At 42.6% G+C, this 14,271-nt stretch overlaps 1 long non-coding RNA gene across 1 annotated transcript in view; it reads left to right on the forward strand.

The window, feature by feature from the left end:
* The first annotated feature begins 11,524 nt into the window (after window positions 1-11,524).
* Window positions 11,525-14,271, forward strand: part of LOC121034801 (uncharacterized) — a 38,563-nt gene continuing 35,816 nt past the window's right edge. Inside the window, exon 1 of the long non-coding RNA XR_005792623.1 lies at window positions 11,525-11,812. This is a non-coding gene — a long non-coding RNA (uncharacterized LOC121034801). The remainder of the gene's footprint in view (window positions 11,813-14,271) is intronic.

The following is a 14,271-nucleotide window of genomic DNA, read 5'->3' on the forward strand; positions in this document are numbered from 1 at the left end:
GCAAACCTGGGACCTCCTCTGGCCACAGGCTGCCAAGCCTGCCTATGGGTCTGGAAATCAGGACAAGACAAGATTCCCACGTACAAAATTAGAACTTGGAATCAGATTAGTTATCTTGGATAGACTTAGCAGGGAGGAATGTTATCACTGCACACATCTACACACAGGTCTATATGAAACTGAACTGAAACCATACAGTCTTCCAAGAGAAAGCCACCAGCCAGAGACAGCAAAGGAGCTACAGGATGCCTGTGCTACCCCTTGCCTAGAAAATTCGGGAACTGGGTTTCTATGGATTGTCTCAGGTCAGCCTCTCCCCTCTGCATTGTCATAGCCTGCTTTCCCATCCAGTCTGGGTTGGATGCAGCCTTCAGGGGACACTTCTAGATGTGTAGGACTTTTGTAATCACCTGTCGAAAGGAAGTAACATAAAGTCCAAGATACAGCAGCCAGTTGTGGTGTTTTATTTTTTAGACGAAGACTGTAATTACCCCTCAAAATGAATGAATCACAAAGCACTGTGGTGTGGCTTGACAACTGTGAAGGAAGCATTGGATGTTGTATAAATATTCTTTTCTCTCACCCAGGTCATTAACTTTTAGCACCTCATTCTTTGGCTGCCTCCCTTTCCACGGTGATCTGCCCACTTCTATGGCATAAGGGGGAAACACAAGGGGTTTAGAATGGGATGGACCCGGGCAGCTCCAACATTCACCAGCTGGGTGACCTTGGATAGGTCATTTCACTTCTCTGAACCCCACTTATCTGTGAAATAGGGAAAATAAGAACCTGCCATTTTTGTGAGGATGCAAGGAGATGATGTTTATGAAAAGTCCAGGATAATGACTGGTCCACTCTAAGAGATCAGTACATGTGGTACCTCTCCCTTCCCGGGGGGTTGTTGTAAAGACTACTTGAGATCGTATGTGAGAGGCACTTAGTGTGCTGTGAACATGTAAGTGTTGGCTGTTGTTATTCCTCTTCTCCTCTTTCCTTCTAATTTTTACCTCCAAGCTTTTCTTTACCATAGTTTTAGTTTTCAAGGCAATTACACAATATTAGCTTTAAAAAGACACCCACTAAGTGTCATGCCCACAGCTACATGCATCCCATACACTATCTCATTTAATCCACACAATGATTGGTTAATTCTCCCCCTTTTTTTTTAGAGCTAAGCAAATGCAACTCCAAGGAGTTGCCTGTGGTTTAGGGGGCTCTGCAGTCAGGACTAGCTTTTGAGCCTGTCTCAGTCTGATGCTGCACATGGTCTCCCTGGGAGAGGCCTTGAAGGTCTTTGTCACCCAATCCCAATGCTGTAGCCACAAGGGACTTGTCCAGGGTCACATAACAAATTACAGGAAGCACCAGGGTTCAACTCACAGCTCCCAGTGCTCAGGCTCCAAGATCTCTGCTCCTATGTCTGTTTCAATCACACTCTCCAGACACTGGAGAGGCAAGATCTAAATCATCCTTTCCCAAACTATCACCGAGGAGTCTCTAGTTTGACAAAGAATTCTCCTAGGGTGCTTTCTTTGTGGAGCTTCTAATCCCAGAGTGAGGTGGGGGGCGGGGGGTAGAGGGAGATCTTCAGGAGCTTAGTTCCTGTTTATCCACGTGTCATTCTTCTAGTCCCTGGGGTTATAATATCCATTTAGAAAGATTAAATCAAACAGGATTGGGGACAGAGAAAAGGGAGCTAAGACAGAGGCAGAGAGAGAAGAAAGTGGAATTCTCTAAGTATTAAAATAAAGAACCTAAGACATTACTAATTCTCAAGTAGGTATCACTTCTTAAAGGCAAGCTGCTCCTTGGGAAATCACAGGCAGGTGAAGGCAGTTTGGGTGATTATTTTTTGTCCATGAACCTGGCTTTTCTTTCCAGCATTCTCAGGTGCACTGGAGGCCCTGGGAAGAGAGAGGACTTTTTCAAAAGACACTTCCACCTCCTAATCCCTGTGCCTACAAACCAAATATTGATCTATTTAGTAAACCAGCCTGTGGGAGGAGAGATTGTAAAGCCCTGTTTACTCAGCAGTTGGGCCCCCCTGACAGCTGTTCAATGGGGGATTATGATGTCACAGTGGTAATTACACTATAAACAAGGGATGGGGAGAATAAAGCATGAAAGGAAACTGTAGGGCTAGTTACCAGGCAACGCAAAATATGTAACCTGAAACCCGACAAGCATGTTAATTTCCTTGCAAGCCTCCCAGATGTCCTCACTTTATGGCCAACGCTCAGTTTCAGTTTCAATTTGTTTATTTGCCCTTCTTCAGTCACAAATGTGGAGCTGAAAATACTGGAAGAGAGGAGAGAAAGCAAAGAAAAACGAGAAAAGGAGGGCTTGTGCTTTCCTCCTGGGATGTAAGCAGTCAGGAGAAAGCTAAGAGGTTTGGACTTCTTAGAAAGATATGGAGGTCATTGCCGAAGGAGGGAGCAGAACCAGATAAAGCCGCAAAAGGCAACCGAGCAAGTGAGCCAGAGGAGAGAGGAGGAAGAGGGGAAAAAGGAACAAAAAGTGAGAAGATGAAAGTGATTAAATGAGAGAAAGAGAAGGAAGAAGACTCCACTTCAGGATCAGCTCCCAGAGGCTAGAAGGGGCCCCAGAGCCCCGCTGCACAGCCCCCCCCCTAGTGGTTGCCCCCACATCTTCTTCCATCCCTTTGGTGCCGTAACACTCCTTATAACGCCCAGCAGTCCTGCAATCCTTTGGGCAGCTGCATCCACAAGTTCTTAACGTTGAGCTGAAATCAGCTTCCCTGTTGTAGACACCTCCCCTCAGGCTCAGGAACAGTAACTCACAGCCCCACAGAGACTGGGAAACAGGAACGAGGTATACCCTGTGTTTTCCTGCTCCTGGATTCTCATCCTGTCCACAGTTCTCCCTCCCAAAAGTGTTTGTTTTTTAAATCAAATTCTTCCTTCCGCACCCCCCCCCCTGCCCCCAAGCAATTTTCAGTTTGTCAATGTTCCTCTTAGAATCCTGGCTTTGAAACTGGACACCCCCTCAGGCGAGGTCCGACCTCACAAAACTAAGTAGGATGGACCTCAGCCCCACCTTCAGGCCCCTCTCTTCAGACAGCTGCAGAGGTGTGCTGGCCAGGGCTGGAGCAGCCTCAGGAGAACTGTGAGGTTTCCAGCAATTCCGTGAGTTGGTTTTTAAATCACTGGTAGCTTGAAATCTACCATGGTGACAGTAGTTACACCGTAGATATTGGCAAACACGACAAATCAGGGCTGCCCTTCCCCATCCTCCAGAGAGCTAATTTACCAGCTCACTGCTGTTCCTGGCCAATCACATTTGGCCTCTTTTGGGATTCAGTGATTCACAGGGGATTGACAGAAACCTGTAGCCGGGGACCCCTGCAAACCACAGACCTCCATACAAAAGCTACAGAAGAAGGATTTGTGCTAGGTAGATGTAAAGAATATGGAACAGGATTTTAATTCACCTTGACTCTTTTCATCTATAGTGACCACCTTTGCTGACTGAGACCATTTCTCTTGGGACGGATTTCCACAGGGCACTTCCAGATCCAGATGCCAAATGACCAAGTTGGGGGCCAGAGGGAGGAGCGGAGTTCACTGAACTGAATTGTAGAGGCTGCGGTGCTCCTGGTATAGGCACAAAAACAGCAGCAGGTACGATCAACAGCTTTTCTGCAAACTTGAGGATTCTGTCACATTTCTCCTCCTCCTAAATTCTAATAATAACTGTCTAGAATGACAGTTTGGTGACAAGGCTAAATTCCAGTCCTTGCTCGGCCACTCCCTCGGTGTTTGATTGGAAGCCTATGCTTGTCCCTCTCTGGGCCTCAGTGTCCCTGTCTGTCAGCAGTGAGGATGGAGTCTGAGGACCTCTGAGTCCAAATGACTTTTGCAGCTGGCTCCAACATGGGCCACAGCACTGATATTCTCACAGGCACGGCAAGCTGAGCTCGGCACTGGGGGAGGAGCGTTTTTCCACACAGCAATTCTCACTGTGAGGACTTGTTTCTCGCCTCCACTCCTCCTGTTGTCCTGGGGATGCTTTGTTTGTTGTGGCTCTCCTCAGATGCACTACAAGTCGTCCTTGATATTGCAGCCTTGGGCCACGTTCTCTCCCAGGGAATCTCACCCGAGTCCAAGCTAACTTCCAGTCACTTCCTTAAACCCAGCAACCAAGCCTCAGATGGCGCGGAGACCTGGAGGAACTTGGCAGAGATCTTCCCTTTGGCTCTTACCTGAGCTGTTCACAAGGGAAGATGCACAATGTTTTCCTCTGCCAACATTATGACAACTTAGGAAGCATCCCAGTCCTGGTGCTTGGCATCTTCAAGCCGCCTTCCTCTCGAGAGTCCAGGTTTTGAAGTTAGAGTTCAACATCACTGGCCAGCCCATGCTGATTTCCTCTCCCGTTGCAGCCCCTGCTTCCTGCTCAGCATCTGTATACCTCTTGCCCCCACTTCCCGATCACTCTTCACACACATGTCCCTGTGACCTGATTCCTTTGTGGGTCTGTTCAGATGTTACGTCCCAGGCTTGCCTCTGACAGCTCTGTATGAACAGCAACCCTCCACACGTCCCTCCTTACTCCCCTCCCAGTTTGGTCTGTCAGACTGTCACCATCAGATTGATGTATTTACCTGCATTTAACCCTTTCTCAAACATTAGATCCATGAGCACAGGAGCTTTGTTTTGTTGATCTCTAAATCCCCAGTGCCTGGAACAGTGTCTGGCAGATGGCAGATACACTATTAATACCTGCCAAATGACTGAATCTACAGTCCTCATTATTTGCAGATTCCATGTTTGTGAATTTGCCTTGTCCCTAAAATTTATTTGTAACCCCCAAATCAATATTTATGGCCATTTCATGGTCATTCACAGACTTGTGCGGAGGGGTGAAACATTTGATTTGCCTAACGCACCTGTCCCCAGTTGAAGTTGAGCACAGTGATGCTCTGCCTTCTTATTTCAGCTCTCTTTTGTTTGCAGTCTATCTGGTGGCACGTTTTTCACATCTTTGTGCTTTTTGTCAGTGATTTCACCATTTATAATGGTCCAAGCACAGTGCTAAAGTGCTGTCTAATGATCCTAAATGCAATAAGTCTATGATCGGCCTTACAGAGAAAATACATGTGTTAGATGAGTGTCATCCAGGCATGAATTATAGTGCTGTCAACCATGAATTCAGTATTAATGAATCAACAATATTAAATAATGTCCTTAAACAGAAATACACGTGAAACAAGGTTACGTATTGAATCTCCTGATGAAAATGTTCTGACCAGAGGCTCACAGGAGCCTAACCCTATATTTCCCTTAGAAGCAATGTTCATATTGTTTAACTCAGTGTCCACAGGCACTTTATAGCTATCATGAATAATGAAAATCATTTGTAGATGGGTTTGAATTTTGAGTGCTAACCCATTAAAAGCCGTGGTGATCTAGTGGGTGACTATGACTCTCTGAGCCTTAGATTCCTAACTGTCAGTTGATCATAATAGTGCCTATCCTCATAGCTGTTCAAAAGAATAAGTTAGATGATTAAAGTAACTAAATGCCTAGTGTAGCACATGGCCCAATGAGAGTAGACCATAATCACCAACTCCTCTTACCTTTCTCTTGTTCATAAACATATTTGCAGTCCACAGGGCAAATACATTTTGCTTTCCTGCTTATCAAAAGCATTTCTCCATGTAGTTCTCAGGACTTTGAAACAGCCTATCAGTTGTCCTGATCCTTTCTCTTACTGTTGGACAATGAGCTTACATCAAATTTTGAATTATGCGATGAACAACTTTTTTCGTTGTTAATGTAACTTTTCCTCTTTCTTAAGGAATTTTTTTCTTTAGATGAAAGTTCTAGGAGTGGAATTAATAATTCAATAGGTACAAATAGCTATAGAGTGCTGAGAGTAAGTTTTGATGGTGGTGATAAGAAGAGACTTCTTGGCAGATACTTGGTTGGGTGTGTGTGCACAAGACTTAGAGGTTCACCAACTGATTCACCCATTCTCCTGCAGCTTTCAGCTTCTTAAGAGAATACAGACCTGGGAGAAGGCTTAGCAACTACCTCATTATATCAAGAGGGAAACTGAGGTTATAGAAAAGAAATGGCTTGTCCAAGGTGATATGACCAGTCAGTGCCAGATAAGGACGGGGCTCCAGGTCCACTGACTTTCAGATCAGTCTTCTTCCTACCACCCCTTGGCCATAATGAAAAGTAAAGTTTTCCTACCGGGCATAGTAATGCTACTTTCTCAAGCTTTTAGGACCTATCACTTTGAGGAAAGGAAATGTGAATAGATAAAGTTTGTTTTCTATTGAGAAATTTAAATGTGCTATTCTGTTCACTTCTTCCTTTAACTTCTGTGTTGACATAGTGACTAGCAGGATAGAAAAAGAGGCTTTGTGTTCAAGAACATGCTTCAATTTCAGAAAGACCGAGGGAGAATCTAAAGCCGACCAACACAGTTCTGTCCCTGCACCTGTTGTGGAAACACTTTTCACTCAACTGTTTCCTGTAGGAGGTACCAAGACTACAACTTTTCTCACGAGACTGTGAAGCACAAACTAAGCAGCACTTTTCTGATATGAAGATAGCAGTATGCACATAAACCATCATGACAGTAATTAATGGTTCCTAGAAAATGACAAGGCCTTGAGGAGTCGTCTGCTCTATTAATACAATTTCCAAACCACTCTAAAACCCAGTTGTCTACTTTGCCTCAGAAAGTTCCCAATGACATCAGAACAGAACAAAGCACAATTAGAACTGTTCAAGTTTCATATGGACCTTTTTTGATCTTAGAAAACAGTTCTTGTTCAATTTCAGTTAAGAAAGAAAATTCCCCAGACGTTCATGGAACCAGTCTTCCTGATGGGCCAAGTAAAGCCAATGACCCTCAGGTTGACATTGAGTATGAGAAGAGTTTCACAGAAATGTGTGCCTCACTTAAAATCTTGGGATGAGGATGAGATGGGTTTATCTGCCATCAGAATAATTGCAATGACATAAGAACAGACTTTGCACCTTTTCTCTATAGAAGCTAGCAGCACCATGTGTTTGCCTAAGGTTGCTTATCTTTATAGGAAGGAAGGAAGGCAGGCAGGCAAGCAGGCACAGAGGGAGGGAGGGAGGAGGGAAAGAAGAGAGGGCAAAAGGGAGAGAAGGAAGGAAAGGACAACCTTTGAATTCCACAGAAATTTCTCATACAAAATATATATTGACTGTACAAAAAGAAATTCATATCCCATTTCCTTACTATTTAGTAAAAAATATTTTCTTTTAACCAGAACCAAAGACTTCTTCTCTTTCCGTTTGGATATGATTAACTGTCTTTTATTTCAATCAGCAGCTGCCACACGCATCTTGGATAAAGGGTCAACTTCTTCTCCCTAAAGCTAGTTTTTTTCCATAAAGACAGGTGTCTACTCTAACGTTGGTACCAAGAATAACAGTGAAGATTTTAGCTATGTTTAATAAGGATCCATCAGCAACTATGTGTTTAGTATCCACTGAATACTCAGCACTGTCCTAGGCAATGGAAGATGTACAAAGAATTGAACAAAAAGTTATTCAATATTATTTAGCTCCTGCTCTATGATGACAAAAATGTTCCCATCCTAGATCCTGCTCTTGAGGACCCCAGAAGGGAAATGGACAGATAAGGGGGGAAATTAATATGATGTGACATAGCAATATAAAGGAGTATAAGTTATAAAAATAAAACAAAAAGAGAAATAATTGTCAGGGAAGTAGGGGGGTGATTATAGAAGATTACATTCAGGAGGTAACTGCTGACTTGTGACTTCTGAAGAATAATTAGGAATGCTCCAGATGAATGACCTGGAAAGGGAAAGCACACAACAGCCAATTGGAACCTTCAACATAAAGGCCTTGAACTGTCATCCAACAGAGGGAACATTAGATTGGAGGTATAGGTAAAGGGCCACTGAATGTCATGGTGCACATTTTAGACTCACAGAAGAAGCCCCCAAAGGATTTTGAGAACTCTTTCAGGCAGCAATATGAAGGGTAAACTGAAGGGGTCAGGCACTAGAGATAAGATATTATAGGTAAGAAAAGGTCTTTGCCATGGCCTCATAGAATAGAAGAGAGGAAGGGAGAGCAGGGGAAACCATGTCAGGACACTCGACCACAGATAATTTCCCAAGGAGTGGAAATCCTATACAGTAGGTCAGCATTTCATAGCAGAGATCAGGAAATGCCCAAGCCTGGTAACAAACTGCAGCAGGGCGGTTTTAGACACCCACCTCTAGCCCCTGAGCTTTCCTTCCTTAATGAACTGATTCACAATCCTTCAAGTGAAAGAAAGCAGATACTGCTCATAGGTTTTTTCTGGGTCCAATGGATGTACAACTCTCTGACTTGGAAGGAGTATTAGTAGAAATCAGCCTAGGTTCAGTCTCACTGCACAACAAATGCCAAGGTGAGACCTCATGGTCAACAGGACTGTAATATGGCAACTGTCAATTAGAAGGTGACTCTGCAAGGAAATATTGAGAAGCCAGGAACACAGCCTTCTTCTCTCCATGCCCCGAGGCTAAAAGCCAGAGGAAGCTGGACACGGAATGCTTGCTTGATGGGCTTCCTGAGAGGAAAGAGATGGTAAGTCCACAGTAGCATCTCAAGACTCTGCTTTGGTGGGAAATCTTCCATTTGATCCACTGCTGGCTAATTTAGCAAATTATGTGTGCCTTTCTGAAAACCACTGGGAAATTCTGAAAAGGAAAAAGCACACAAATAAGGGTTCCAACACCAAAGATGGGAGTAGAGATGTAGCTCTCATGACATGTATACATCCCCTCCTCTTTAATCCCGTTGGTTCTATCAGGTGTCTCCCTAGAGAGTGACCAAGCAGACAATCCCATTCATAGTTCTGAAAGTGATTGAGGCCTTATAAGACTAAGGTAACCTCACTAACTGTGCTGAATTCTATCCTAAAAGTTCAAAAGGGCATAAGGATAAAGTGGCTTAGTAAACAATGGGGCAAACAAATAATGAGGGTTATAAGCCATCATTCTAGGTGATGCACCATAGAATATACTGAGAGCATTGTTAAATTTTTTATTAGACCAGTCTTTGAAAGAGCATGCCTTGTTGTTTTAATTTCAAGTACTATAACTCACATCACTGGATTCTTGTTATACCAGCCCTACTACTCAAAAAAAGTTTACAACAATTGACAATTCTTTTACCTGAAGGCCCACAAATTACACTAAAAAGAATCAATAATTTTCCCTAATCATTTATTTTGAATAAGCCATGAATGGAGATGAACGTGGAAGCGAAATATCTTATGAACCTACCAATTTTGATCTGAAGGACAGATTTGTCACCACATCAAAGCACAGTGGGTAATTACCAGGTGGTTGAAATGACAATTAACTCCATCGTTAATAATTATAATTTGACAGACAATAAATCAAGATGGCAGCCATCTGTAAATAAACACCCACAGAGCCAGCTGAATAGTATTGCACAATAGCTTAACCTCATAAAACCAGCAAACTAGTTCTGACTAGCGAGCAAGTAAATCTCCCAAAGACCAGAGAGAAGCAAATTTTTGGGTCACCATGTTCCTACACTTGTCAGCTGGATACAATTGAGGGCCCAGTGTTGTTTTATTTTGTTTTGTTTTGTTTTTATTTGATTTTTTTCTAAGACAATTATTGTTATTTTCCACAAAACACTCACTCATTTTAAAATATGGGATTATGACTTTTTGATGCAAATGAAACGATTCTCTCAAATAGCTCTACCCTGGAGCCTAATCTCCTCCTCAGGATACTTAGCCCTGACCACAGAGCAACATCTACAGAGTTTACTGTTCCCTTTCTTGAAGACCTCTCCTCACTTATCTTCCATTACACTCCCCTACTTTTTCGACTTTTCAGGAGTCCTTCCTGGATTTTGATGATAACCGTGATGTTAGTAACAACAACGACTACTACCTATATTCTTTGTTACTGTCTGCTAACTGATTTCTATGCACGTTATTGGTTAATTCTCTCAACAGCCCTCTGACATGGAGATCTTTTTTCTAATTACCCTTGAGGATATGGAGGCCAAGAATCATCCAGTCACTTCTCCATGGTCATAAAGCTGGTAAATGGTGGAGCAAAGGTTTTTAACTCGAGTCTGTAATTCCAGAGCCCTTGCTTTCAACTCTGCCACTTCATCTGTACAGTCTTTAATTATTACTATTTTTTTCCAAGTTTTATGTTGGCCTTCTTTTTTTTTCAAATCTCACTCAATATCTTTTCCTTGGTCTGTCTTAGCTACTCCCACACATCTGTGACCTCATTGCTAAGGATTCCAAATCTATCTTTAACCTAGATCTACCTGCTGAGTACCAGCTCCTTGCAGCAACACACTGCTATGGTCCCCACTTGAATTAATTCTTTCATTCAGCGGATATCTATTGAACAACTTGTGGTCAGGCACTATTCGAGGTATAGGGAACAGAGAGGGGAACAGTACAGGAATCAGGGCCATCATGACACATGTATTAGAGATAGATGCAAGAGGGTGGGGGGAGACAAATAATAGATAAAAGCTAATGGTAAATAAGAGTATGATAGATGGTGATATGTGCTAAAGAAAAAATGCAGAAAAGCAACGGATGCACTGGGAAATCAGAGGTAAGAGGGACCTGCCGATTTTAGTAAGGCAGTCAGAGAAGGTCTCACTGAGTAGATGACATTGGAGTGAAGACCTGAGGAGGCGAGGGAGATGATTAGGTGAGCATCTGAGGAGAAGCCGTTCTAGGCAGGGGAATAGTCATTGGAAATGCTAATAGGTAGAAGGATGTCACACGTCTCAGGAACAGTAAAGAACCCACTAGGGCAGAGAGATGCCAAAGAGGACGGGAATAGGAGTCTAAATAGCATTAGATCCAGGAGCTCTGAGGGCTGCATCTTGCAAACCATCACTGTAAATACTTTGGGATTTTGGTCTGAGCAAGATGGGAAGGATATAGAAGCTGTGAACAGTGTAGTCATGACCTGACTTCTTTTTATGAGGACCACTCTGGGGGTGCCTGGGTGGCTCAGTTAGGCATCTGACTCTTGGTTTCAGCTCAAGTCATGATCTCATGGTTGGTGGGTTTCAGCCCCACATTGGGTTATATGCTGACAGTATGGAGCCTGCTTGGGATTCTCTCTCTCTCTCTCTCTCTCTCTCTCTCTCTCTCTCTCTGCACCACCCCTGGTTGTCTCTCTGTCTCTCTCTCAAAATAAATAAATAAACTTAAAGTAAAAACCTTTACTTTAAATAAACTTAAAGTAAAAAAAAAAAAAAAAAAAGAGAGAGAGAGGACCACTCTGACTCTGACAGTTTAGGGGACTATTTCAATAATCCCAGGGGCGCCTGAGTGGCTTCATTGGTTAAGTGTCCAACTCTTGATTTCAGCTCAGGTTATGATCTCACAGTCGTGAGACTGAGCTCTGCATTGGAGTCACAATCAGTGTGGAACCTGCTTAAGATTCTCTCTCTCTCTCTCTCTCTCTCTCCCTCCCTCCCTCCCTCCCTCCCTCTCCCTCTGCCCCTTCCTCCCTACTCTCTCTGAAAAAAAAATGACAATGTTCAATAATCCCATAAAAGATGATGGTGACTTTGAAGAGAGCGGTAGCCACGAATATGGTAAGAAACGATCAATTGCTGGATATATTTTGAAGAAAAGGAAAACTGAATTTGCTGAAGGATCAAAAATAGGATTTAAGAGAGAGGAATCATGGAGGACTCTAAAGAATAGAGCTGCCATTTGCTAAGAAGGGGAAATTTGCCAGGATACAAATCTGAAGGTAAGACTGGGGACAAGATCAGGAGCTTAATATTAAATATTCCCAAGTGGCTTTTGTACACATGTGTACAAAACAGACCAGATACTTCTTGTTTCCAGTTGAAAACTCACACACACACACACACACACACACACACACACACACACACACCATACATTTTTCTTGTATTTTCCTCACCTTCATTAACAACATCACACTATTCCATTCAGGCATTCATGCCAGATATAAGGGCTCTTTTTCATGCTCCCTTTTCCTTCAATCCCACATTGAAGCATCCCTCAATTCATCCCTCTCAGCATTAGACAAGTTCTTATGCCATGAATACACCTTGTTTTTCTGTTTCAGGGCACAAATCCTTCACTCGATCTAGATAATCCACCTAATCATGTACTGCCGTACCTTCCTTGGCCAATATCAACTTATTCTTCAAGATACAACTTAAATATCTTTTCTTTGGAGGCTTCCATGAGCCCATCAGCAAAATTACCTGCTCATTCCTCTTACTGAATTATTACTTATCCATGAAGCCAGTATAACTTTTCCACTTTGGACATTTGTTGGTATTTGTAGTATAGCATACATGTGGGAGTGACAAGAGATGAGACCAAAAGAGGAGAAAGGATTGAGTTTATGAAGGACCCTGAATGTAATGCTAGGGGATTGTACTTAGTCCTGAAGTTGATTAGGAATAGTGGCATTGTTTGGAGAAGGTAAGGGGCCTGGTTTAATGCGAGTCTTCAAGGATTCACTCCACTGACAATGTGAAGGGTGAGCCAGACAGTAAAGTAAGTCAGGCAAAACTTGATGACTTCCTAAAATAAGGTAGGAATAATGGGGATAGAGACAAAAAAGAGAACTTTTCTGAACTAGACTCCATGCACTGAGGATAATAACATTTATTGAGCCTTGCCACTGAATCAGACACAAATTTAAGAACTCCTCTTGTATTAACTCATTTAATGCTCTTAATCATCTCATGAGGGAGGTAGTATTCCTATCCCTATTTTGCGAAGGAGTTAAACTAAGACATAGATTTACTAAGCTGCCCAAGTCACATAGCTATTAACTAATGGAGGCTGGATATATATACTGTCAGCTGCTCCAGGATCCATGCTCTTCTCCCCTACTCTATACCTCTTACAACATAATGGATTAATATAAAACTATAGTTAGCTGCACAAGAACATTTTATCACCCATATCAATCCAAATTGAATGTCTACTTCAATCTTTTTGCAAAATTACCCTGCCAAAATACACCGTTCATGAGCAGTATATTCTACAATTCGTGTTTATATGGATGCTTACCCACTATGTGATGTTTCTCTTAGCCTTTTTTCTCCCTCAGTCAAATGAGGGGAAACATCCAGCATATGGAAGCATTTCCACACTGCAAGTTATACTGAAGGGGAATATTATGCAATTTGCAAACACTGTCAAATGAAATATAAATATGCATTAGAAAAAATGCTACACATAGACAAAAATATCTTTGTATAGAAGAGTCATTCAGTCAATCATTTTTTCATTCAACCAACATTAATCAGGCACCCAATTTATGGCAGGGGCAGTGGTCAGCAGTGAGAAGAGAGAGGTGAATAAAACTTATGCCTTGTCATGAAGAAACTCGCAGCCTTGTGGTTTTTATTTTTAAATGGCCACAGCTGGATGAAAATATTGCAGTTGATTCTCTGTAACCCTCTTAAAGATAAACAGAGTTCTGTGTTTTGATTCAGATAGAGCCATGGTCTCTAGTTCTACCTCTTAGAAGCTGGACATGCCCCCCCCACCCCATCTAATCTGATGAGCCTCCGTTTCCTCAAATGAAAATAAGATACTACCTTCCATGGTGGTTATGAGAATTAGGGATTATGCCCAGTACATAACTCCTAGTTTGAACCAATGAACAGTAAGTGAATGACTACTGTGGCTTTTTATTTTTCAATCACCAGTAAGCTTTCCAAGGGTCCAGCCAAAATTCACAATGAACCAAACATTCCCACCTGTTCCCAAACTAGCAAATAACAACATACAGCAAACAGAAACCTCCCTAGTGACTTCAAGTAGGAAGGAAATGGCCCTACTATCAGGAACTGAATTGACCAAGTTCTTGCAAAAGCAGCCAATGTCTTGTCAACAGCTAACGCACAACAGGAGGAAGGACAAACTTTTTGAGCATTAGCCTATGAATGTGGAATGAAAGTTGCTAAAGAAATGGTGAAGACTCATACAGCAATGCGGGGACCAGCTCCCTAAGCACCAGTGCCCCTGTGGAGAGATAAAATCGGAGTTTTCCTAAAGATGTCCAGACAGGTTTTCTTTAAAAAGTGACACTAGGAAAACGGTCAGTTCTTTACTGATAAGGGGACCCCAGTAAACAAGTTGTTAAACAAGTCCCACCCACCTTTCCAGCTATGAGTCAACAGGGGACTCCCAGTAAAAAAGAAATAAATGGTCAGA

This window comes from Herpailurus yagouaroundi, unplaced genomic scaffold (assembly GCF_014898765.1).
Source record: "Herpailurus yagouaroundi ecotype Mexico unplaced genomic scaffold, PumYag 160, whole genome shotgun sequence".
NCBI lineage: Eukaryota > Metazoa > Chordata > Mammalia > Carnivora > Felidae > Herpailurus > Herpailurus yagouaroundi.